At 34.2% G+C, this 27367-nt stretch overlaps 1 protein-coding gene across 6 annotated transcripts in view; it reads right to left on the bottom strand.

The window, feature by feature from the left end:
• LOC124356737 (apoptosis-stimulating of p53 protein 1) overlaps nt 1-27367 on the bottom strand; it is an 879319-nt gene that overhangs the window by 144371 nt on the left and 707581 nt on the right. Inside the window, exon 1 of one of the 6 annotated variants that reach the window (XM_046807919.1) lies at nt 13338-13603. The exons of the other annotated variants lie outside the window; for them this stretch is intronic. The gene's annotated coding sequence lies outside the window, so the exon portion shown is untranslated. Of the gene's footprint in view, nt 1-13337; nt 13604-27367 lie in introns of those variants that run through there. 6 annotated transcript variants of the gene reach the window in all.

A 27367-nucleotide genomic window follows, 5' to 3' on the forward strand; every position in this document is an offset into this window, starting at 1 on the left:
CACTTCTCAGCTAAGTGATGTGGGCCGGGAATATTGCCAGTGGGAGGGAACTTCTGAAATGGGAATATTGCCGGGAATATTTCTTTGTTCCGGGAAGATACCCAAAAATTGAGAAATTGTGAAAATTTGTAATTTTGAATGTTTTAACACTTAACAACCTTACACTAGGTTAACTAAGTGTACTCATACATTTTAATCCAGGAAATTATCATTCCATGCATTCATTACCTGTATACACAATATCCTGAGAATTGTATAGTACTTAATGGATTTCAATTCCTAAACATTATTAAAAACTCAAGCATTATAAAAAGTAACGTTCAAACATCCTAGATCTAAAATATTCAATAACCCTATTTTTATACATTCACTGTTTCTTTATGTTTTTCAGCTTTACAATTTATACAATTATTGCCAATATTTCCATTTTTATACTACCAGTTTTTTTTTATTTATACTAATTTTATTATAAAATATATATCAGTTTTATAGTTTCATTGAGCAATATAATTACTGCTTTTACCAATTATATTTCCCGTTTTTTGAGCTACCTTGCAAATTAATAATAATTTCATGGGAATTTATGAATTTTGGAAATATTGGCGAGAATATTTCTTGGAATATTTCCTCCATTTTTAATTCCCGGGATATTTACATCACTATCCCAGCTTGAAAGGGTTACTAATATTATAATAATATTACATAAGGATTACTAGCATTTGAAAAAAGAAAACGAAATATTAAATAACGTTTTTAAATGTTACAGAGCGGCGAGAGTAAAAGCGGCCCTGCGATGCTATCAGCCCAGTTTACCGAAAATGTACGAAATGCGATTATAAAGTGCAATAAAATCCTCGGATCCTTTTACATAGAGTTAACAATAAAGGCTAGAGGGGTAAGAGGGGGGGGACGCACACCAGATCAGCGTTTTGCCTTGTGTTTGCATGTTCCTTTCACAAAGAGTTTGTTATTTTTCAATCTGCATTGCTTAGTTAGCAGGTTGGGGATTCAGCTAGAAGTGAAATGTTAAAATTAGCGAGTTTTGGATCATATAAAACTCACAGAGCGGGATGTGAGTTTTGTGAAGATTTGTCAGCTGTAGATACGTTCATTGCTAGTGCTCAGCGTGTGTCACAAAACATTACTCAGTCAAAACCAGTTGAATATGCGTTTAAATGGTGTAAATAAGAGCTTAGCCATGCATGGTTTACATTGTCTCATTTAACTACTAAATTTTGCCTGACTCTAAAAGAAGCATATAAATTTTCAAGAATATGAAAATGTTTATCGTCGTCTATGATCGTTTTTGTCTTAAGGTACCAAATAATTAATTAATTTTAAATTTTATAAGGGGTGTTTCAGAATTCTCTTGGTCTTTTTTCTGAACATGACTGTAAAAAATATATACGGGTATTTGCAACCTACTGTATGTTTTAATAGAGATCCATTCAATATTTTAAAATACTAAACCCAACATAACATAAAACATAATACCATAGAAAAAATAATAAATGTTATTACTTTCATTACATTAGTATATATATATATACACACACACATACAAACATATATATACATATGTTACCAAATTTTTCCTCTATGGTATTATTTTTTATGTTTCGTTTGATTTAGTATTTTAATATATATATACAGGGTGTACATAAAGTCCTGCACAGGTATAATATTTTCTGAACGATAACAGATAAATCAAAAAGATTTGGTACATCAACACTACACATAAAAATCTACTTTTTGAAGGAACTATCAGTTTTCTGTAATATCATGGGGACGTCCCGCAAGGAGTCAGAAGGAAATCTTAAATAGGAGCATAGATCAATATGCACATCATTTTAAAGGGATTATCTAGCAGAGTTTAATGCCGCAAACCGCACTCAAAAAGATTGATCCAGTACAAAATAAGGGATTAACAATAATACTACTCAATAATGTGTTTTGTTTTTGTCTGGATGAGTATATATAAATATATATATAATTTCAATAAACATTGAATCACAAAAAGTACTTGCTCCGCCGGGAGTCGAACCCGGATCTCTCACTTGCCGGGTGAATGTGCTACCATTACACCACAGAGCGCTTACTTTTTTCCGATTCAATTATTTTGTATTTAGCCGTATCTGTCACATATGCGTTTAAATAAGCAAACTAACATATGATCGGAAGACCAAACACCTGTCAAACGACTTTTATTTACGTTAAATTGTATAAATGGCAATAGCCTTATTTAATTTCAATAAACATTGAATCACAAAAAGTACTTGCTCCGCCGGGAGTCGAACCCGGATCTCTCACTTGCCGGGTGAATGTGCTACCATTACACCACAGAGCGCTTACTTTTTCCGATTCAATTATTTTGTATTTAGCCGTATCTGTCACATATGCGTTTAAATAAGCAAACTAACATATATTTTTGTGATTCAATGTTTATTGAAATTAAATAAGGCTATTGCCATTTATACAATTTAACGTAAATATATATATATATATATATATATATATATATATATATATATATATTTCCATCAAAATTACAAATAATAGGACAAGTTAATTTAGAATAATATTTTACAATTCATGATTATGCGAATTAAACGTCCAATTATTTGAAAAGTAATATGATCGTTTTCTTAAATAATTTCCATAAATAAAAAAATAAAAAAACTAGGGATGGCATTCTCTCAGACCTGTTTGGTCTGAACTATGAATAAGTATGAATGTTCACGACAAGCTTCTGAGAAAATAATTAATACAAAAACTTACAAACATAAAGCACACAGAATATTTATAGCTGTTTTCTTATTTTTATTATTTAGACTGTACATTGACAGAGCAGAGCATTTTTTTCAACAAGTGCAAAAAAATGTGTATGCATTAAAATAGAAGTACAACAATAAATACAAACAATAAATAAGGAACAATACAGTTTCTATTCTTTGCAGAACTTGTCACACTCAACTCGCAGCTAGTTAATGTCATTTCCTATAAATGAAAGTGATCCAATCAAAGTTATGTCACTTGAGTTTAACGCCGTCTGTTTCCGTCAAGTAATTAACTCAAGTAAGACAAAATCATTTCAAGTTGTGAAACATCTGGTATATGGCTTATTGTTCTTTAAGATTGTTCAAAATTAACTCGCAACTTAATTCATTGTTTTGATTTATGGCTTCGTTTTCGATATTAGATATGTACAGATATTCTTTTTTAAACCGGATAAGAATCCCAGTGAATTCCGGATTTCAGTAGATTTCATGTATACCTGCCATTTTAAACAAGATGTATAATAGTTTCGAAAGTTTAAAGTTGTAAACTATAAACTGTACTCAGTCAGAAAAAATAGTTGATAAACTCCATCTTTTATAGGACAACCATTATTGCTATTTTACTACTTCAACAATAGCGATGTTATCATAAGTTCAAAAACACTGAACGAGAATCATAAAATTGAACACACGTTATATCTTTATGGAAAGCCATATTTATAGAAAGATAATTACATACAAAAACGATGTATAATTATAGAAACAAGATAATATTCCAAAATATAAATACCACGACCTGAAATCATTATGAATAGTGTAAAATAAATAATAAGGAAATTTGTTTCGACCCACAAAAGGTTCCACTAAAACAAGTTAATAGTTTTACCTTTATACTATATTGGGCCATGGTCGAGATGTAATATCCTTCATCTTCCAATACACAGTGCGATGAAGCTGGTGTAGGTATTTATTACATAATAAAAATTTATACATCACGGTTTTTATAAGAATAGAGGTAGTTATTTTGTACACTTAATAATCCTTTATTACATGTTTTTCGAAACATCGAACAACTGTCATATGGAAACCTAGAAATACTGTCTCATATTGTATGAGTTTTTATTACTACATTTTTGAGCACAGCTAAGTTATTATCTATTTGTAAATTTTAAAAGCAGCAATCCTTAAACTTTTCCTCCAGTAGAATTAGTTTTACCTTGCCTCCAAAAATCTGGATCTATGTGACTTTAAATTGTCATGTACATAATGTCGTGTCATATAAAAAAATGTAATACGTAGCTACATATAATCGTTTGGAGAAATTTTTAACCTCAGAACTTACGATAGACGAGAAGCGGAATAACGGTTTGGTAATGTCTGAAGTCGAAAATATTTGAAGATTCACCGCTATGATTTGTTGTGTATTAAACGTTCGTATGATACAGTTTTAAATATTGCTTACCACTGGCAGTGAAAAGTAGTTGAAAATTATTAGACTAAATGCAAAACGAACAACAGCTATTAAATACACAAAGTCAAAGAAAAATCTAAATAAAGTTACCTTGAATGAGAACCCTTCGGCGGGGTCGGACAAAACTTAGTTTGCGTAAGAGTCAAAGTTGGAGAGGCAAGAAAAAGGTCATCGAGAAACAAACGAGATTTGTCACAGTCAAAAGAGTCTGGAAGATGAGATGAGTATCGGGAACTCTAGACGGAGCAATTAACAATACTCAACTTTGACTTTTTCTCTCTAAATGATTTATTTACGAAACGTCTCGCTTCATAACATTTACCTGTAACGACGGCATTTGATTGATGAAATTGTCTACTGATGAAAGTGAAAATCGTAATAGTGAAAGCTATTTTATACATCATATTTATTGTAATAATCGATCAATTCTCATACCTGTACATCTATTAAAGTCAGTGAGTAGGGAAATTACAATGAAAGCAAAAAACAAGGAATATGTTTTTAGAAATTGCACAAAAATAAGGACATCCAGTTACGAAACGTCTCTATGGTGTCTTTGATTGATGGAATTATCGATTAAAATGGAAATCGTAGTAGTGAAAGTCCTCAAATATGATTATGGGCAACATTTATGCACATCATATTATTACAACAATGGAATCGCATACATCTATTACATGTTACAGTTAGTAAATGATTACAAGAATTGCAACTGAACCGAAGAACTCGAATTATTTTGTAGTAATTAGACAAAAATAAGGAAATTTAAGTACGAAAAGTCTTGCTTCGTAACATTTACCTGTAACTCCGTCCCGTCTTTGATTGAAGAAATAATCGATTAAAGTGAAAATCGTAGTAGTGAAATCTAGAAGTCCCCACATATTTGTTGGTAGGCAAAATGTATACATATCATATTAATTACAACAATCGATTCGTACACTTCTATTGCATGTTACAGTTAGTACATGATTACGGGTATTACAATTGAAGAGAATAACAAGAATTATTTTTTTAGAAATTGCACAAAAATAAGGACATCTAGTTACGAAACGTCTCACTTCGTAACATTGACCTGTAACTACGGTGTTTGATTGAAGAAATGATCGATTAAAGTGAAAATCGTAGTAGTGAAATCTAGAAGTCCCCACATATTTGTTGGTAGGCAAAATGTATAAATATCATATTAATTACAACAATCGATCGTACACTTCTATTGCATGTTACAGTTAGTAAATGATTACGAGTATTACAATTGAAGAGAATAACAAGAATTATTTTTTTAGAAATTGCACAAAAATAATGACATCCAGTTACGAAACGTCTCACTTCGTAACACTGACCTGTAACTACGGTGTTTGATTGAAGAAATGATCGATTTAAATGAAAATCGTAGTGGAGAAAGCTAATAGTGGGAAACATTAGTTCCCACGTATATGATTATGGACAATATTTATGCACATCATATCATTAGAAAAAACGATTCGTACACTTTTATTACATGTTGAATTCAGTAGGTAATTACAATGACAGCTAAGAGCGCGAATTATATCATAAAAACTGGACAAAATCAGGACATCCAGTCATCAAAGAATTTTATTAAAGCTATTTTTGTTAACTAAGGGTCAATCACGTTAGGTACAGAGGTCGAGTAAATGACCTCCTGTTTTAGTTCACTTGAACGTAAACAGTTATTATCTATAGATTGTATATGATTCTGATAGCTAAATTTGACATACTATTACATTCTGGCTATTGCATATTTACATTCTGGCCCATCATATTTCCTCACTGATGCTCAGCGATGTATCGCGCAAAATGAGCTACGATTCTATAAAGAGTAACCTCAGAAATATTCAAAGGACTAAAACAAACACACATATATGTACATGACTGCCTTTCAGACTTGGTAATACTCATCGATTTAGTTACGACTTCCGCGGCCCGGTATCGTTGCGAGTTTTATACAGAATTATAATCTTGAAATACTTTGACCTTGCTGTGTGGAACCATCATCAACGAATTTTAACATATGTTGAAATATTTTGACCTTGCTGTGTGGAACCATCATCAACGAATTTTAACATATGTTGAAATACTTTGACCTTGCTGTGTGGAACCATCATCAACGAATTTTAACATATGTTGAAATATTTTGACCTTGCTGTGTGGAACCATCATCAACGAATTTTAACATATGTTGAAATACTTTGACCTTGCTGTGTGGAACCATCATCAACGAATTTTAACATATGTTGAAATATTTTGACCTTGCTATGTGGAACCATCATCAACGAATTTTAAAGTACCTATGTTGAAATATTTTGACCTTGCTGTGTGGAACCATCATCAACGAATTTTAACATATGTTGAAATATTTTGACCTTACTGTGTGGAACCATCATCAATGAATTTTAACATACGTATACCAAAAAAAGGCTCCAAAGCGAAACCGAAATTCAGAAGGTCATAACCGCGTAACCGCCCAGTGCGTTGACGCGATGTGAACCAGAAAATATGGTTAACACTGTAAATCTAAAAAATGCCCCATTAAAAAAAATTGGTTTAACATACTTATTTTTGTATTATTGTTCGGATTGTTTTAGCTAAGAGAAAACATATTTTAATACATTAAAGGGCAGAGAATGAGCAAAAATTTACACTAATAGTTTGCGAGGAACGATATGTTCGTAGGAACAGGAAGGGAAGGGAGGTCGGAGGGCGGGCGCGGGCGCGGGAAATTGTGAAACGATGCGTGAAATTGGACGATAGAACTATGACGAGATCAGCGTTCCACGACAATCTGAGGCATACGGGAACAATAGTTGTTGATTTATTACTCGGAAGGCATTTAATATTGTATAATTTAGTTCTATTACAACAGTAACATAATTCTCCAGTAGGTTTTTCCCTAAATACCTTAGACATAAGTTGTTTACAAAGCCTATTACAGTACGAACTGGATGACAAATACAACTTTTCAACGACAAAAAAAACCTTCTTCGTAGGCAATTTTGATCGCGACAGACGAAAAAACCACATTAAAAATGTATTAACAAATATTTACTTTGTAACAAAAAAGAGTAATATTCTGAAATATATCTCCAGCAAGTTTATTGTGTTCTCAATTCATGCCGGTGCGTTGCGTTTATTTATATAGTATATATCAACAATCACAAACGCTTTCCTTTTATCTACATAGGATATATCTACGAAAATTAGTATAAATACCCATTTGCACACTGTTAGGTATTATCCAAGGTATATTCAAATAGTATATGTTTAAGGTGTATTTAACCAAATCAAATTTTTGTAGACTATAAATGTTTTTGTGTGAATAAGTAGTTTACCGAACAATCATGTATCAATATGTGATACGTAAATTCGGTTATTTCCAAAAATAACCGAATATACTTGAATATACTTTATACTTACTACCTGTTACTTAACGGTGAGATCCCTAGGGTTAACATACGAGTAACTTGATTGTTCCCAGTTGCGAAATTCAATAACGTTGACATTTCACAAGGATATGCGCACATGCTCGGAAACACGACAATCATCGTACAAAAAACTAAAAAATTAAAACCAACAAAGTGCTACGTCATAATACAATGAAACTAACATCTGAACATACTGAACGGCACAAAAACTTTCTCACTTTTCGAAAACACGTTTTAATCCAGGGAAAGAAGTACTTTATGGAACAAATATCACACAACAAACACAAACCTGTATTCAAGAATCTAAAAATGCGCTTCAAAACTTCAACATGCTTTTTAAGCATGCTTAAAAACAAGTAATATTAAATGACATCATCTATGGAAACTACCAATATTATAAAACAGACTGAAATAAAGAGCTCTATCTAATTATAATTAATTCATTTGTCAATGTTGGCAGGATTAACCGAACACAAATTAGCAACTATAATAATTTATATGACAATTTTGGGAATTTACATCTTTCTGTCAGCCTGTAGTAAACTACTTCCTGTTTCTCTCTATAATACAAACCCTATTTACAAGATGAATGTATATAATATACTTATAAGTTGTATATATAAGTATATCGAAACGAAGAATTAAAAACGCTCGACTACTTTTGCAACTCAATACGGTTATAATCGGGTATCGGTCGAGCGTGGCTGCTGCTTGGATGGGTGACCGCTGAGCGATCCTGTCCTTGCAAGAAGTCCGCCTGCCCGGCCATTGGTGGTGGTTCGGAAGTCACATTTAAGCCGTTGGTGTTAGAGAGGGCTTCTTAGCCCTAAATACGCCTGGTAAAATAAGACATCTTTACTTTACTTTTACTTTACAAACTTGAAATTCTTCAGTGTATTGAGTGTACTTTTTTAAACTTTTTTTCGACACTGAGCGGTAATTTGTAACGTTTCGGATTATAAATCATTCGAAATTACAGGTTCAAATTTGATCACTACTAATTTGTAATTACGAAGAAAAATGTAATCAGTCACTTTAAATTAGGGAAGAGGCTGTCAAGACAACGGAACATAGGATATGACAACAAAGTTTTTACTAAGTATTATCACTGCACGTTTCTAAAGGGATTTAAAATATATTTTAGTGTTATTTCTTTGTAGTCCTTTCTTTGTTTATATTTATATTGTTATTGTTTTAGTTATTTATTTATATATTGTCGTATAGTTGTAATGTCCATATTTGTTAGTATTGGTAATAAATCTAAACTAACCAACTGAAATGAACTGATACTGCCAGGTTTAATTATGTCATTATAATTATAAATTTATGCCAACTTATTTCCCGCACGCACCTAAAAAGTGCATTGGGAGTGTTAAAAAACTGCATATATTAGTTATCTGAATTTTCTGCACGAAATGTGTATGTTTTGCATTTATTCAATGATTTCCTGAATCAAGATTTCTGAACTTGAGCTTGAATCACTACATAAGGATTGTAAACCCTGATACTGCACACTAACTTGTCATCGAAACCCCTAAAAGGGGAAGGTGTATGGGATGGGCCGGGGGAGGGTCTTGACTAACCGGGCCAGACCTTCATCTGGGGGATTACTAGAATAAATATCCGCTCGACCTGAACTCTAACGAAGCGAAACTGATGTTGAATGGATTTTAACTGATTCATCGTTTTAATCGTCCCTCAGGATCGGTCCCTTCAGTTTTGGAGTTGCATTATATTTAATTAACAGATTCATACTTCGTTCCACAATCATCAAACGTTGATCAAATGTATACGCTTCATTAATAGTAAACATTTCGTAACGAATTTTCACAGCGTCTGATGAATGACCTACACGTGTCGATCAATGGAAAGCTACAGTCTAGGAGCTGAGACACAATTACTATGTATAAGCACACAACTTGGGCTTTCTTGTAATCGATACAGGAATTTCTCCTAAGACAGGCATTGATCGTCCGATAGAGCGTTTTGGTGCAGATCGCAGTGGGCGGGTTAAAATAGCAAAGGATACTTTGATCAGATCTTATTTTTCTCAGTTTCATGTACATGAATGACAAATAGAAATTCGTTATATAACTAATTAGAAAAACGTCGTTCTATGCTTAGCTTTAAGTGATTTACATTTTTTATACGTGTTTGAAGGGTGCTTTTAAGCGTACACAGCTAAGAAAAACACAAATTGTATTCATGAAAAAAATAATCGTTTCATTTTTAAATATTTCGTTATCCACCAACAGTTGGGCGTCTGACAATCGATTTGTTCCTAAGAGAAATTCCTCAATCGATTACACGAAAAACAGGTTGGGTGCTTATACAATGTAAATTGGATCTATTTCCTGGACTATCAATCCCGTATCTTTAAAGAACCTTGTTGGTGTTTAAACTAAAAGTAAATTTCACTTCGAATTATCATCGCACTAAGTACATTAAACAAACGAATGGAAGGGGGGGGGATTGTAACTGGTAGAGGTAAAAAAAACGGTTCCCCTCTTTTTAGTGTTCCCTTCACGTTCTTTAGTTTCCTAAATCTTAACAAGTAAATATGTGATTTTACTTATTAGGTAAGAGTTATACTGTATTGTTTTATAAGCCCCACTTTTTAAACCGTTAAACCGTCCAGTCAGCATCCTCCTTTAGGAAAGTTAAGGGTTTACTTGGCTCGTATCTACAAAAATACACTTCCTTCATATACAAGAGTAATTTAAAATGCGCTGGATTATTATTATTATGGAATTACAGTAGAACTTCAAAAATTCAGACGTCAAAAATCCGGACCGTCCATAATCCGGATTCAGTTCTGGCGAAAATATTTTGATTATAGACGTACAGACTTTTAAAAATTTTCAAATATTTCGTAATTGAAGTTATTAATCAATCACAGTTTTACATTAGGTAGAGTATTTTAGTTTTATATACATGTACTTTACAAAAAATATGACTACTGTATTTTTTCTGTAAGTTAAACATTTAAAGCTTTTATTAAATAAAGTAATGAATAATTTTAATTATCCCCACCACGTAAACAACATAGGGGTTTTTGCACGATGTGCACCTAACGTTTCATTAGTTCTTTTTCATTACCTCTTTTTTGGTTCATTTCGAAAATGGGGACATTTAAAAAATCCGGACGGGGTCAGGTCCTAATTGATCCGAATTATTGACGCTTTACTGCAATACAGTCATTTTAAAAATTTTGTAAATTTTCCACCAGTGCCAGCGGCGTGTGTGGGATCGAGTAGCGGATGAGGGAGACCGATGGTAACCCGCCCCGGTATTAGCCCTTCAACCGGCGGCGATGTGTGCGTGAAGGGATGCAGGGATGGAGGGGAGGGGGCAGTAATCGCTGAAATCACAGACGCCGGCGGTTGGCGGTTTTCAATAACAGAAGCAGAGAGGGCCATTCACTGCGGCCCGAGCCTGTGAGCGCGTTTGTGTTTAGGAAACTTCCTTCTCTGTGCTCTTTGCCGTTTAATTCAGAATTAAGAGAAATATTTCCCGCACAGTGTCGATAATTGGAGAAACAAATTAGTGATATTTAGAAGGCTGTTGTCGTTTTCTGATAAAACGTCTCATGTAACCCCTACCTTTAGCCGTGTTATCTTATTCCGTAACATAAGCATTACCTAATACTTTCTAAAATAACAGCTTAGCGTTTTAAAATACGGAATACACTCATGTAAAACATGCTAGTCAACTAACATTTACGTGATAGAAATTAAAAATGCTCATGCCGCTATAAAACAGAATAAACCATATTGAGTAAAACGATTATTGAATAAACATTCAAGCTAAAAACTGCCCCAATAACCTACCGGTGTGCAAAGATAAGTTTAAAAGGTTTATAGTATTATCACGGGTTCAACAAAGAGCGCCATTAGTGACGTAACCGATCCAATTTCGAGAGAGAATTTCAGCCAGAACGATTCCTTACTTTTCAATAATAAATTTAATTATCATCATTATTTTAATTTTATTTATGCAAATCTGGAAATTCACATAAAAAGCGTGTAACAAATTAATGTAATTTAACATTGATTAATAGTTACTTCAGTTTTATTAATTGTATTATTATTGTATATTTATATCAAACACTTTTCGAGGTTACATCTCTAATAAGTTCTATTGATATTACAATTCTAAGTTGATTATATATTCTGATTTCTCTTGTATTACATGGCACTTTGTTTGCATTTTCATTTGGAACCTTCTGGTATACCTAGTGGACTTTACAATTAATGATATGTAATTAGCACTATAGGACACTATAATATAAACTTAAAATATAAATATACAACAAATTGTAATATCAATATATATTATTAAATATAGAGATAAATAAAATTGTTATTAGGAATTCATAAACAGAAACAATATTAGTGGCTGGATTATCGTTAAATGTGATGAAACATTAATATAAACATCATAAGCAAAGATATGAAAGATATAAGAGGTTTTATAATCATTATATTATCATTTTTTATAGTCATTTCACACAGCAAGTTATTTGATCAAAGTAATAAACTTTTACGTATGAAGCGTTATTGTTCGTTTCTGGATAATTATGAAAATGGGAGCCATAAAAAGTCAAACATAAAACTTAAATATGTGTTAACATTTCAGACGTTCATGAGAAACAATAACTGAGGTTTAGCACACAAATGAGGATTTTAAAGCCGAATATATTGACATTTTGACAATAATTGTGAGACAAGCGTGTTTAATTATATACGAGTAAAACCAATGACACAGTTTTGCAGTGGTTTATATTAAATTATGGACACATATTGTAAATGCCCCAGGATTTAAACGCACTGTGGTTTGAAATTCTTTTAAAGAATCGATCGACTAATTAAATAGGAACTGTTAGGAGTATCGGATCGCTGTGGTGTGGCCAGACTGCACAGTTGCCGATATTAACTGTAACTGAATACGTGTTGTTTCCAATTTCCAGGCAACAGAATTCTCAGTTATGTTGTTTATAACACCTCGGCATCAATCTCCAACACTGAAATGCTCAGTCTTGGTTACTACTTTCGTTAAAACATTATTTGTAACAATAGCTATTAGGAGCAATAAAATTAATCTATTTTTAATTATATGCTTTTTCAGTTTCAAACGAATATAAATTGTCGTTGCACTTTACTTTATTTAAGTTGAAATTTTGACAAATAGTGTTAAGTAGCTAAATTAAAGAAATTTACCTTAATTGTAAATAATATATCACAATCACAAGATGACCCTTTGAGACATTTTTCGTTTCAATAAATGTTTATTAAGATGCGATGCAATTTACGCAAACTATAATTTACATTTGTGAACAAAATTGTTTTTGTTAGTAACACTCTTATTCTTACATTGTAATAACGCTATACAAATATATAATTTATTACTCATGAGGATATCAAAATTGTTATATCTTTTAAAGGTAACGTAATAAAATAAATGATTAAATTGTTTCAAATTTTATATTTTAAAAAGATAAATATTGGGTTAAGAATTTTAATTAATGTGTGGATACGTACTATTGTTAGACCATTTATTACTTTGTCTTACTTGAACTCTAAGAAAAGAAAACGAGAAGGGTATTCTTTTAAAAAATACAAGAAAAATTAAAATTGAAAAATCCCTTACCATGTAAACCATGCGTCTTTTTTCTTTCTCACAAGCAACTTTTAAAACGTACTGTAACGTCATGGGAAGTAAATAGCATATTAAAATCTCGAGTCTGAAATTAATGACTCTTCAGCGGATGAGAAATCAGTGAAGGGGGAGGGGGGTAGCGGGAACATAACACTCCAGGGAGGACGATGATGGCACGCACTGACACTCGCGAGCGGACAGGAAGATGGAAGGCGACGAGATCCTCTCCTCTCCACAGTTACCGTGACACTGCCTCTGCCAGCTGTGTGTGTGAGGGGGGCTGACACGGCAAGGGTGGGGTTAGTGTGGGGGGCGGCCGCCAGACAGCGTCACAGTCGCTCATCATTGCCCGGCGTTAGCGAGTGCACGATGACAATACATGCAGTGCAACTCATGCCCCGGTGTGTACGGCTGATTGTAATCGATAAATCGTGATTGTTGCAAGATGTCGTGTAAGAAAGTCCTTAAATTCATTGCATGTTTCCAACAAATCGGTGATTCTTTTTGCGAAAAAAAAAAAAAAAAATATTGAAAAGTAGGTATGCAAAGGAATTCAGGAACACACTCCAAGACAACAAAAAGATAGAATCGCTGTCACCTAGAGTCCGTGACGTAAGGAACATACGTGCAATCTTATTTCCAAATTCCGTTATAACATTCCAAATAATAAACTGAATCGACACTGAATATAATAAATAATACACAGTGCAATGTTAGCGCTAAATTCCAAAAAAGATTTAGTGATAATGAACGAACATCAGAGCAGCAATATCAGTCAGAATTTAAGTAGCAGACTTAAAACTTTAGTAGTAGATCATAAATGTTTTATAGAGCTTAGGTTCAAAAGGTAGGATTACTTTTATGTACCACGATAAATGTTCAACCTTAAGGCGAAGAAACGGTGAACGGCTTCGCTCCCAATATAGGGACAAAATTATGTGGTTTATTGATTAGTGATAAAAACATATAACGATAAAAGAGACTGTTATTTACTTTAATACATTTTCTGGTTAATCCTTTCACCGATTGTCGAATATTTGATCTATATTTTTGAGACATCGTGTATCTCCTCTAACCTAAATTTCCGAACAAAAGAGGTCCATCTATCACCCTCTCCCCACCTTAAAATATAAGTTGTGTTTTGGCATCCCAAACCCAAACCTGCCTGTATTTGTATGCCAAGCTAGAGATTTCCGCGATCAGAGCACCATATCCCATTCTTTACCGCAAGAAGCTTGACATCTTCATGAACCTAAAGTAAACTTAGAAAGAAGCTATTTTGCGACACTTCTCAAGTAATAGGATACGCAGAATAGGTAGAGAGTGTTGCAGCCGCCTCCTACAAAGACGCCATGGAACAGTAGTCACCGCTTTGATCTTGAGATATATTTTCGCTCCAGTGTACATTTTTAGCTGGTTTATATCTCCCAGTAGAACTTACACTGGTTGCAGCAAAACTTATGTTATATGGTCAACCCAAAGGATGACCAGAAGTATCACACCACTAACTAAATGTCGATACATTGGAGTTAAGGATAACTTGATCGGTGGATCTAGTTTACTGCAGGGGATGAGGGATGATTATTGGAGTGGATTGGACTCCCTTAGTATAGGTTAAAACGTGCCTCAAAAGAAGAGCTGGAATAGAGCCTCTTTTCTTCCAAGGCCGTTTGGCTGAGATACTGCACGCTTTGTGGAAGCTCTAACATGGTATCTCAGTAGGAGGTGGCCGCAATCTCTCCACCTTTATCCATTAAGGATATACTATCACTTCGGAAACCATGCAGAAAACCTTGTACGGTTAAGTGAAGTAAAGTTTTTTGACTGTCCTAGTGAACAAAGTCACAACGCTTTGGTATGATTTGTTCATTTAAATCTCTTTTACCTGAAGGAGAGATCAGATTGCAGATCTCGAAACGTAGTGTTACTGATTTTTTGTTTCACTGAACGATGGCAAATGTCCGGAAAAATCCTATTTCCTTCACAGTCCTTCCATCGTCAAAAATAAACTTCAAACAAGAAAATCAATTTTCCTCTCGTTCCAATATCTAGCATTTTGGTTTGTTATCGCGTACATATAGGATGTCCAGAGTGTCCGAATGCAAATAACAAGATCATTGAATACAACCGTTAGCAGCTACAAACAGATGACATATCTGTGAGTGAAGTACAAAACTTCATTGGATGAAAGATATATCACATGTTAGAAAACAAACGTACGACGAAAGTTCTTACTAGGTGTTGTACAACTAAAGTGCTCATTCCAAAGGAAGATAAGTGGGTGAGACAGGAGCCGAAGACCACTTTCGATACCAATTTAAGTTATCGCACGGCTTAGACTCCGAGTGCCATCTGCCTAAGTGCGGCTTATCACTCGACCCTGGTCGTGGCAGATCCATTAGAAGCTAACGATTGTGTCTGACACCAACACTGCTATTATTATTCTATTATTGTCTGCTGATGTAGTTTCTATTGGAAATCAAACAAATATTAAGATTTGTTTGACCAATTCCGACACGTGAAAGTACAACAGTGCAGCGGTTATGCTACGGGCTCAGCACGGCCAAATGAAGTGATCAGCATGCAAGTCAGCACCGCTACCCGCTACTATCAGCGCAACCACGTATTGTCACATGCCGACCTCACTTTTAATGTGACCGTTGCTAACTCGACCTCACTTATCGCTCTAGCTCAGATATATTAATCTAAATCCAGTCTTTTCAGAGCGTATTGGAAAGTTATGAACGGACTGATTACACAGTATTCTGATACTGATATGGACATTTTTCACTTTTGTGTTAAGAGAAAAGTTAAATTTCAGCAGTGTTTGTAGTACAGACTACTTTGAATCATAAGATTTTATGATCAGCTTATACGTTGTATGACTCAATTAAGATCGGCTCAGAATATACGTCTAGTAAATTATTAAAACGAGTAAGTGATATGATGTCAAAAAATTCTCAAACGTGTTGAATCATGATTACAGTCTAATGATTCCTTTTAGCAACTTTATGAGGATGCGATCAATTTCCGGCTAGATTGATTTTTTTTAATTAGTCTTAACCTCTTAATGAAGAACCTTCTATGAAGACAGGACAAATGTAAAACAAGTTTTTGACAACTTCATAAATTTATAAATGTCTTTTGGATAGGTGATGTTGGCAAAATAAGACAAAAGTATTAGTTTGGATACCTACAATCTTTGCGGGGATATAGAACAGTTTATTCTTGTTTCCTGCATGCAGAGAAGGGCACGACTAGAGCTGGAACTAAAAATTCATTTTTTAACTAACCCAAAAGTAAAACGCATGTACCACATTAATGTTTGCGAAAAAAATTATAATCAAAGCGTAATCGATATTTTACAGCAGAAATTGAGAAATTGTCATCATAAATTGTACTCATTGAAAAACTGTTCAATAAAGGATATGAATGTTTAAGTGTGTATATTAAAGATGAATGGAGGGCATGACATGTGTTTATAAAACATGTATTTCCAAAATACTTTTTGTTAGAAAATATGTTCTTAAATTATATTATTAAATGGTTCTTTTCTTATCTCACAAACCATTAAAACATGTTATTTTAACACTTTTACAACAGCAAACAATTAAAAATGTTATATTTAACCGTTTTTATTTAGGCCTAAATAAAATTTTCCTATTTCTATTATAATGCATGAAATACGTGGAGTGATGAAAAATAGTTTCTTCCTCTTTGTCGTTAAGGAAGAAGATCAAAATACTATTGATTCACCACAGCATCAATCATCTGCGAAATGAAACATACGAGAGAATGTAGTATCCCCTAACCAACCTCCCCCCACCTCACCACGGTGAAAGTACTCCACTGGTTTTAGCCCACCATGAACTTGCAATAAACCTATGAACGATGTTCGTGTGGTTACATATGTCAAGAGTTTGATATTAACTTGCTTTTGCTCAAAAATACGATAAAAATAGGACTAACTGAGGTAGTGAACTAAAGTAGTGTCTTTATTTTACCAGGCGAAGTGAGTGCTAAGGAGCCCTCTAACACTTAACCTGGGGACCAACGCTTAAAGGTGATTTCCGAACCACCACAAATGGCCGTACAGACGGGCTCCTTGCAAGGATCGCATAGCGGTCACCCATCCAAGCAGCAGCCACGCTTGACGTTGCTTGATCTGGTTATCTCGCGATACCTGTAGGTAGTGTCAGCCATGTTACACACTACACAGACTCACAGTATTCGTTACTTCAGATACACGCATTTAAAGTAATACCTTATGTTGGTTAGGGTGAACTATAAATAATAATTTATAACTTCAATATTACATTTCATGGCGTAAGTAAAGAAAGCTTCACGCAACGTTTTCTAATTAAAAGTCTTTTGCCGGATTTATATTTTAAAGACATATTAGTATAAGCCTCCGACCATTGTACATTTACTAGAAGAACGTAAATGTATATTTATTATTATATTTAGTCAATAATACACCTCGAAAGATATTCTACGTGTTCTGTTAATATAAATTATTGAATGTGTTCGCCACACAGTATAAGCGTTGTAGTGGGAGGCGGAACCATTAATATACCACAGACTCGCCATTAACCGCTTTACTGCTGGGTAAAGTCCAATGGGCGCCAGGTGACTGCGAGAGTCTCTAACTCAAAATTTACGTCAACTTTCCACTTTATTTCTCAACTATTCTCGTCGAGCAAACTTTATTGAACCGTTGCCAATCTCGCAGACAGTTTTGATTCCTCTTCTGCAAACTATCACCAAACTACTACCAACGTTACTATTAGTGCATTACTAATCATAAAAACTACGAAATATTATAAATGATTGACGGCAACTTACTGAATTGTGTCCAATGGTCTTGAAATTGTACTCACCTGCAACAAAAATGACAATAATAAACATAAAACATTTATAAATTTAACAAATATAACCTTGCTACTCATCTTGGACTTGGAAATGAGGGAGGGATTGGTCTAGGTCACGTATCTTTTTTAGTAATAAAATCTCTTTTTTAATTTAAATTTATTTTTAATTTATAAATATCCATATTGACATATGCATTTATTGAGAAAGAAAAGGTGTAAATACTACGTAAATTGCATACATCCATAACAATCGTATTGGATCAGAATTTAATAAACTGTTAGTCTTTGCCCGTTTAAAAATTGAACATACTTATTAGATTATTAAGCAAACCACTAAGTACAAATGAATAATGAATATATACCTTTAAGTACCAATATTAAAATTAGATATGCTTCACATCAATAACGCAACAATGAAAAAGCAAATTTGTTTTTATTGTTCTTTTAAAGAGATTAAACAAGCGGGTGCCAATTTCTGTTGTATTGTTAAGGCGACATTTTTTTACCAAAGCAGTCTTCGTTATATGCTCATTTACATCCGGTAATTGCGAAAGTTTTATGAATAAATATCTGTTCGATGACAAGAAATATAAAAGCGTCGTTGAAATACAGAGTGGATCAAACACGGGCTCTTGAATAATAATAATTCCACAAACCTCCACCGCCAACACCCACTTCAAATACAAACCTCCACCGCCAACACCCACTTCAAATACAAATCTTCACCGCTTATACCACTTCAAATACAACTATCGCAAACACTCGCTTCAAATCAAACATCCATCGCCAACACCCACTTTAAACACAAACAACCATCGCTAACATTGGGCTCAAATACAAACCTCCATTACCAACACCCACTTCAAATAAAAAACCTCAATCGCCAACACCCACTTTAAATACAAACAACCATAGCTAATACCCACTTTAAACACAAACAACCATCGCTAACACTGGCCTCAAATACTAACCTCCATCGCCAACACTCGCTTCAAATCAAACTTCCATCGCCAACACCCACTTTAAACACAAACAACCATCACTAACACTGGCCTCAAATACAAACCTCCATTGCCAACACCCACTTCAAATAATAAAACATCTCAATCGCCAACACCCACTTTTAACAAAACACAAACAGCCATCACTAACACTGGCCTCAAATACAAACCTCCAACGCCAACACTCGCTTCAAATCAAACTTCCATCGCCAACACCCACTTTAAACACAAACAAACATCGCTAACACTGGCTTCAAATACAAACCTCCATTGCCAACACCCACTTCAAATAAAACACCTCAATCGCCAACACCCACTTTAAACACAAACAGCCATCGCTAAAACTGGCCTCAAATACAAACCCCCATCGCCAACACAGCTTCAGATACAAATAAACCTTTTAAAATAAGCCTAGTTAGATACATTATTTTAATTCGAAGTGGGATATGTTTTAGTTTGTACAGTCATGAACATGGGTGGGTGTCCATGTTACTTTACCATGAAACTCTATGTTACTTTCATAAAAGCTAATTTCACAGCAAATTCAAGAAATAAAATTCGATACTATAAAATCAGCTAACCCCCCCCCAGAATTATATCCCAGTGTGAATTTGTTTGTTGTGCTACAGACGTTTAACGGAAATCCAATTTTTCTTCATGAATGCTTTTAACGTATTGATAAATAATTTCAATACGGTGATACTGTAACTGCAGTTCTCACGCGAAGATGGTCAGCATGACGATTGTTCTCGCTGTGTTCTCATCTCTTTAACATGACCCCTGTGGGAACAGTCAGGAACAGACTGGGGTACTGTGGGTATCGTGCGAATGGACTACACTTATCCGTCCACCTAGCATGGAATAGACGTTCAACAATGCACGAACACAATTATTGCAGTCTGTCGGACGCCCATCTTGTTGGAACAACACTAGTCGTTTCTCTTCCTTGATCATTTGGCATTGACGCTGTCCAACTGAGGTATTAACTCCAGTAAATACCTCCAGTTATTGATTTCTCCGAAAAAAAAAAAAACAGTTCATTAATCAGTTAAGTCCCACCAAAATTTGCTTTAGGCTAGTCTCTCATTGGTACTCTCTGTGTCTCATACTCGCAAATTGAGTGGCGATGGACTCACATATTCACGTGGGGAGTTAATTCATTAGTAAATACGTGTTGTTAAAAAATAACCTTTGCAGATATTAATCCCAGGTAGAAGGACATCAATAATAAGAATCTTCAACTTTTAACATTGGTTTTTGTTTTATACAACATTAAAAAATGTATGTAAGATTGTTAATTAAAAATTTCTATCTATTGTGACATAAATCGTTATAGTCCAGTAGTCTCGTACAAACTCGTCATTTTAAATCGGTAAAAGAAAAACAAGCGTCAGTTAAGTATAAAAAGACTTATTATTTAGTGAAAATTGAAGAATTGAGTCATCTTTATCTAGTTGTATGACTGTGATGCAGATACAGCTATTATTTTTGTGTCTTTCTGTCTGTTTTCAATGTGCTGTAAATCGAAAAAATATGATATAAAAGAAAAATTATACTTTCGACACTCTCAAATTTCAACCTCAACTAACGAGGCAGAAGATTTTTTCTTAGGATAAATTAGGCTATCGATAAAAAAACGAGGTTATGTGATTGTACAATACAAATTTATTCACTTCAGCGTCAGAAACAACTGGTTTATACTCAAATTATATTTTCTACTTGTTGGTTTACTTTACAAAACACTGCCAGATTTGTTAAGCTGTCAAGTACGAATTGTTGCGATGCGTCGTCGTTAGTTGCATCACCATCAAACTACCGCTTGTAGTTCCGCTGCACAACACTAATAGAGTTTGTATCAATCAATCAAACAACAAATTGACCTATCTGATGTGCTGTAGCCATACCAACACAACACTGGCATTGACTGCAGTACTGCGCGGTTGAGTGATTAATCCGGCTATTACAAGATTACAAAACTCAACAACCCGCAATACCAACGACGCTGGGGAGCAGTGCTGCCAACTTCGGCTAGTCCATGGAAGCCTACAGGAAGTGTCTCAGACGCCACCTGAACCTTTAACTTACTTTTTTCTCTTTCCCTCGTTTAGTCGCTTAATTAATTGTTCTTTCTTCTGCTATAGTGAGAACCGTGTTCAACACTGACTTTTTACCTCTTGTTTTTGCTGAGCTTGTAGTTGTTTTTACCTGATTTATATTTATTGTTCCCCATTTTTTAGTTTTGTTTTTAGAATACTTTTGCTATTCTTTAAACAATTTATAATACTCATTTTAACCTTTTCTATTAAATTCTGTTTTAATTAAATTCCTTCATGTTTGTTATTTTAACTGTTATTGACGTTAACTACTATATTACGTTTATTTACCTCACTATATTGTATCTAGTCTGTGTAATGGGAAACCGTTATCTATTCAATATTCTCTATAACAGGAATATATGCACTATTATTTCAACCAAATGTTTTCTTATTAATGTTAGATAGAAGTTTAAAAAAATGCATAAACTGTTTGTACATAATACTGTACAAATCAGTTCCAAATACAGATTCGTAACATTCAAATTTATTTTTGTGAGCGTTTGTTTTGTTATAGGATTAAATCATGTTGTTTGTGGCTATTGTATATTTCTACACTGATCTAATACTAAACATGATAGCAATGAGAATAGCAGATCAAATTAATGTTTAAACATTAGACAAACTGAGTACAATAGCAAAAAAAGAGAGTGGAAAGTCAGTGTTAAAATTCGGTGACAAGATGTGATTTAAGCGCACACTTGCCTTGTAGTGGCCTCCCTAGCTTATCGGAACTTTTATTATTCTCCAATGAAACCAATCTTAATCGACGAAAATATGAATGTATCAGGTGCCAATACATTTTGAGAAAGTTTTCATCTGTGGACGATAAATTGCGTATAAAACTTCATTTCTACGTACACAAGAATGAGTACTATAATTGTGCATGTTTTCGCACAGAATTCGACTGAGCATCATTAATAATAATATCTTTATTGCGTTTAAACAACTTCCGACATTGTATTGCAATCGTCAACTTTAACACATTTTGGGAAAAAAAAAAAAAAAAAAAAAAAAAAAAAACATGTACACGTTTTCAATCAGTCAGACATACACTTTAAACATTCATACAGACACATCCATTCCGACATCAGATCCAGCTGTTAAATTTTGATTTTTAAATTTCCCAGCGGCTCATCATGAATTCTTCAACAGAGTAAAACGCTTTAGACACCAGAAGGCGCTTGAGACGAGTTTTAAATTGATTTGTGTTGTTTGAATTTTTCACACTTTGAGGGAGCCTGTTGATTAGTCTATCATTGAGTCCCATCACTCCGTAGGCTCACCCAATGTCTCTTCTGTCTGCCGGGGATGTAAAAATGTCTTTTATATTATTGTCTGTATGCAAAGTAAAGTAAAGTTGTCTTATTTTACCAGGCGAAGTTAGGACTCAACACGTAACCTGGGGACCAACGGCTTAAAGGTGACTTCGGAACCACCACCAATGGACGGACAGACGGGCTGCTTGCAAGGGCAGGATCGCTCAGCGGTCACCCATCCAAGCAGCAGCCACGCTCGACGACGTTGCTTGATCCGGTTGTCTCGCGATGACCTTTGTACTCGCTACACTGCGCCAGTAGCAAATGTAGCATATACAGGGTGATTCATGAAGTTCTCCCCCCACTTCTACAGCACATTGTACTAGTAAAAATAATGAAAAAATGTTATATAAACATAGGGTCCGAAAACGCTTCGTTAGCGAGTTACAGCTAGCGAAAGATTTCGCCCGAATTCCTGGGTAAAGAGTAAAATAAAGCCATACTGAACCTTTTGGAAAGGTTAATTAAGTAAGAAATATCGTGGATTCTTATGTATTTTTACCTGATAAAGCTAATAAAGTAGGTTTCAGAACTGTACCTGTAGTAGTTTTTGAGGGATTCAGGTTAAATGCAAGAAATTGGGGCACGAAACAATGTTTTTTTTTTTTTAAGTTTGATGTACAATAACTTTGTTAAATTGGTAATAAATACATAAAATCAACAAACATTAATTGTAGAGAATGTAATTCTGAGAAAATTGATATAATCAAAGTCTAAAATAAAACAGAAATAAGTACCAAAAAATCGATTTTATTCAGTATAATACATTACTAGTTTTAAGCAAAATAATCAGGTTGGGCCAACCGTACGCACCTTTTTTATAATAGATGTTCGAAAATGAGGCCATCATTATCAATACATTTTGCAGCACGTTTGTGTATTGCTTTTGTTGCGTTTCTTAATTTTTCAGGACTTCCCTGTATCTGCACAGCCGAATCCATAATACGGGCAATTAATTCATCACGAGAATTCACTTTTGTCTTGTATACAATGTCTTTTCATCCATCCCCAGATGCAATAATCCAATGGAGATAGATCTGGTGATCTTGGTGGCCAAGGGTGAGGCCCTCCACGACCAATCCAGTGTCCAGGAAATTGATGATTTAAGTAAGCAGAAACGGCACGTGAAAAGTGGGGAGGTGCTCCGTCATGCTGGAAGTACAAATTTTGTCTGAGATGTAAAGGAACATTCTCTAACAGCTGCGGCAACTCTTCTTGAATGAAATGCAAATAGAACTCAGCAATTAGGCGTCCAGGTAATATGAAAGGTCCAATCAGCCGATTGTGCAAAAGGCCACACCAGACATTGACGCTAAATCGTGTTGAAAGTTCTGTTCCACTACCTCATGTGGATTTTCTTCTGCCCATGAGTGTGTTCATTGTGCAAGTTAATTGACACCATCCCGAGTGAATTGTGCCTCATCCGTAAACAAAATACGCTTGTAGAGTTGATTATTAATATTCAAAAAGTTGCAAAACTCCAAGCGAAGCGGACCATCCCCTAGCTGTAGATGTTGAACCTTTTTGTTTATGAAACGGATAAAATTTGTTTCGATTAAGTGACCTCCACACCGTTTGACTGCGAAACTCCTATCCGCCTAGAAATACGTCGTGTACTTACACCTGGACTGCGATGAACAGCATTAATAACAATATCATCATCAAGTTGGACAGCTCGTTCATAATTGGTTCTAGTACTTGGTAGTGATTCCTGTTTTCCCGAAGAGTACGAAAAGTTCCTGAAATTGTTTTGGTATCTGGAATCCTCCTTTACCATTATTAGGGTAACGTAGTTCATATTCTTCTACAGCAGCTCTAGCATTACCATTACAGTAACCCAAAATAAAAACCATATCAGCGTATTCCTCTGATGTAAATAAGTAAGGCATTTTTTTTCGCTGAATAAACAATCGAATTATAACTCACAGAAAAATTGCATTTAATAACACGATTCTCAGAAACCCGATCTCCTGCTGTAGCTTGCAAAACACCACTAATACACAGTTCTAACGTAACAGTACAGAATACCATTGTTGATCAGCTGTTATTCGTGCGTTACCACTTAGAAATTAATAAAAACAAAAAACTGCATTTCGATGATTAGTAAACAATAATGGAGAAATGTTTGCTTCAATTTATTTTCGAACATTTGATGTAATTAAACGTAATAAAATATGATATTTTTATTTACAAACAAATTTATTTAACAGTTAATCTTGTTTTCCTCAATTTATCTCATCATTAAGGAACAAACATTTTGTTTTTGTTTTATTTTAACTAAATACCGTACGGTATTTCTTTACAGCTAGTAATGTATTATACTGAATAAAATCGATTTTTTTGGTACTTATTTCTGTTTTATTTTAGACTTTGATTATATCAATTTTCTCAGAAATACATTCTCTACAATAATGTTTGTTGATTTTTATGTATTTATTACCAATTTAAACAAAGTTATTGTACATCAAACTTAAAAAAAACATTGTTTCGTGCCCCAATTTCTTGCATTTAACCCTGAATCCCTCAAAAACTACTACAGGTACAGTTCTGAAACCTATTTTATTAGCTTTATCAGGTAAAAATACATAAGAATCCACGATATTTCTTACTTAATTAACCTTTCCAAAAGTTCAGTATGGCTTTATTTTACTCTTTACCCAGGAATTCGGACGAAATCTTTCGCTAGCTGTAACTCGCTAACGAAGCGTTTTCGGACCTATGTTTATATAACATTTTTTTCATTATTTTTACTAGTACAATGTGCTGTAGAAGTGGGGGGAGAACTTCATGAATCACCCTGTATATGTCTATCAGCCCGCAACCCAACAAAGCCTGCTACGCGATACATGGTGTGGCGTACTTCTGCCAAGTATGTAAACCATAAATATAAATATTCTTTTCCAAACATATTTTGATGAATAAAACTAAATCTGCTACGCCTACATTGCTGACTTCTTGTACCTAAACACGAACTAAAAATGAAATGTTACCAACAGTTTATAATAGCTAATACGTTGGAATGTTTCTCATCTTTGTTATTCAATCGTAACCTGCGATATCTATCGATACCACTTGTACGAATATCACACTATGAAAATATCAACAACCAGATCAATTTTAAGATATTGGAAACAATGTTCCCGAATGAATCTGCAGACTTTGTTCTTCTTTTCTTTTTTAACTAAAGGAGAGAGCGATCCCCTCATAAGCCTTTTTTTTGTCCGTCCTCTTAGGCCACTGGCCTGTGCGAGGATCTTATCAAACAGAATAAAGGGGAGTGTCGATACAGTACAAGGTCGATGGTACTGATAAAGGACATCGTAAAGACATCAGCACTCCCATAAGTTCACGTCGATGTCACAAAACATACGCTCAAAATAGAATCCATCCTTGAGACGTAAATCCATAAGTATATTATGGATCAACACTGTATTATATTCATATTTACAATCTAGCAGGCCATGTTTTGTCTCTCACAAATACGTTGTTTATGAATATTTAATGTATTTAAATTTCCTCTCAAACTATGCAAATGGTAATTTAATTATTTATGCCATAATTTATTTTTTGTTGCCTTCCATCCCATTTCATCCTTGATGTCTGATATCTATGACCTTGGTGGATGGTTACAGTTCTCTTGTTACATAGTGTTAAGGCTATAACATTGTTTATATCATTACTTTCATTCTTTAATCATACAAAATTAGTTATATCCATATTTATGTATGTATGCTTATTTGCATATTCTTATAGTATAAAATAATGCAACTTTAACACTTTCTGATCGATTTTATTGTGTACAATGTAAATTTCGAATTCGATGAATTCATCTTCAGGTACTTGACAAGGTATATTATATATCAAACAATTTTCGAGGCTACATCTCTAATATTCATATTCTTTATTATTTTAGGTGTATATTAGACACGTTTGATCCTCCCAATATTAAATCTACAAATAATATTTAGGTCATTTCATATTTATGCTTCACTTTAAATATCACTTCTCTATACAGCTAATTTTGAAGGCTTATCACTGAAACTTTTACTACGCATTATTAAGTATTGAGAGCTGTTAATTATATGATTGGTTATAATAATAAGTAAAAACATTTTAACTCGATAGCAAACGATAGGATTAGTCATGTGAAAGGAACTCCCGGTTATTGAGAAGGGTTTATTGAGAGGTATAAAGCGAGGTTGAGGTACGATATTGACCGTCTCGACACGCTCTCGGTGAGTGTGACGTATTGAGGGCCAATAAAACCCTAAGGGCACACAAAGAACCGGTCTGATTCCCGCCGTAAACTGCCGCCACACACCGGCCAAATTTGCTTTTCGCGGAGCCAATAACTCTTGGTCTCCATTGTGAGGGAGCGGTGCCCTTCGACAGGGGTCAGAGGTCGTCTGTGACGAGTAGGCCTTCGACTGGCAGCCGGTTTCCTAAACAGAACGGGTCATTCTGAAACTTTTGGGAGAATAAAATACCGACAGAGCTGTGTTAGTACATTCCTTGTCTACCCATTCATAGTATAAGACTTGAAAATAATGTAAATTGAACCAAGTTCATCAAAACAAAAAACTATCAAAAGCAATTATTTTTTTATTTTTAATTTCTGTGCGTCGCGTTTGAAGTCAGAAAATAAAATTAATTCATTTATAAAACGACACATTGGTATTTAAACTTTCATGTAATCAAAAAATGCTTGAAAACATTTGATACATTTATAAATCTACG

Source organism: Homalodisca vitripennis, chromosome 3, assembly GCF_021130785.1.
Source record: "Homalodisca vitripennis isolate AUS2020 chromosome 3, UT_GWSS_2.1, whole genome shotgun sequence".
In the NCBI taxonomy this organism is placed as follows: Eukaryota; Metazoa; Arthropoda; class Insecta; order Hemiptera; family Cicadellidae; genus Homalodisca; species Homalodisca vitripennis.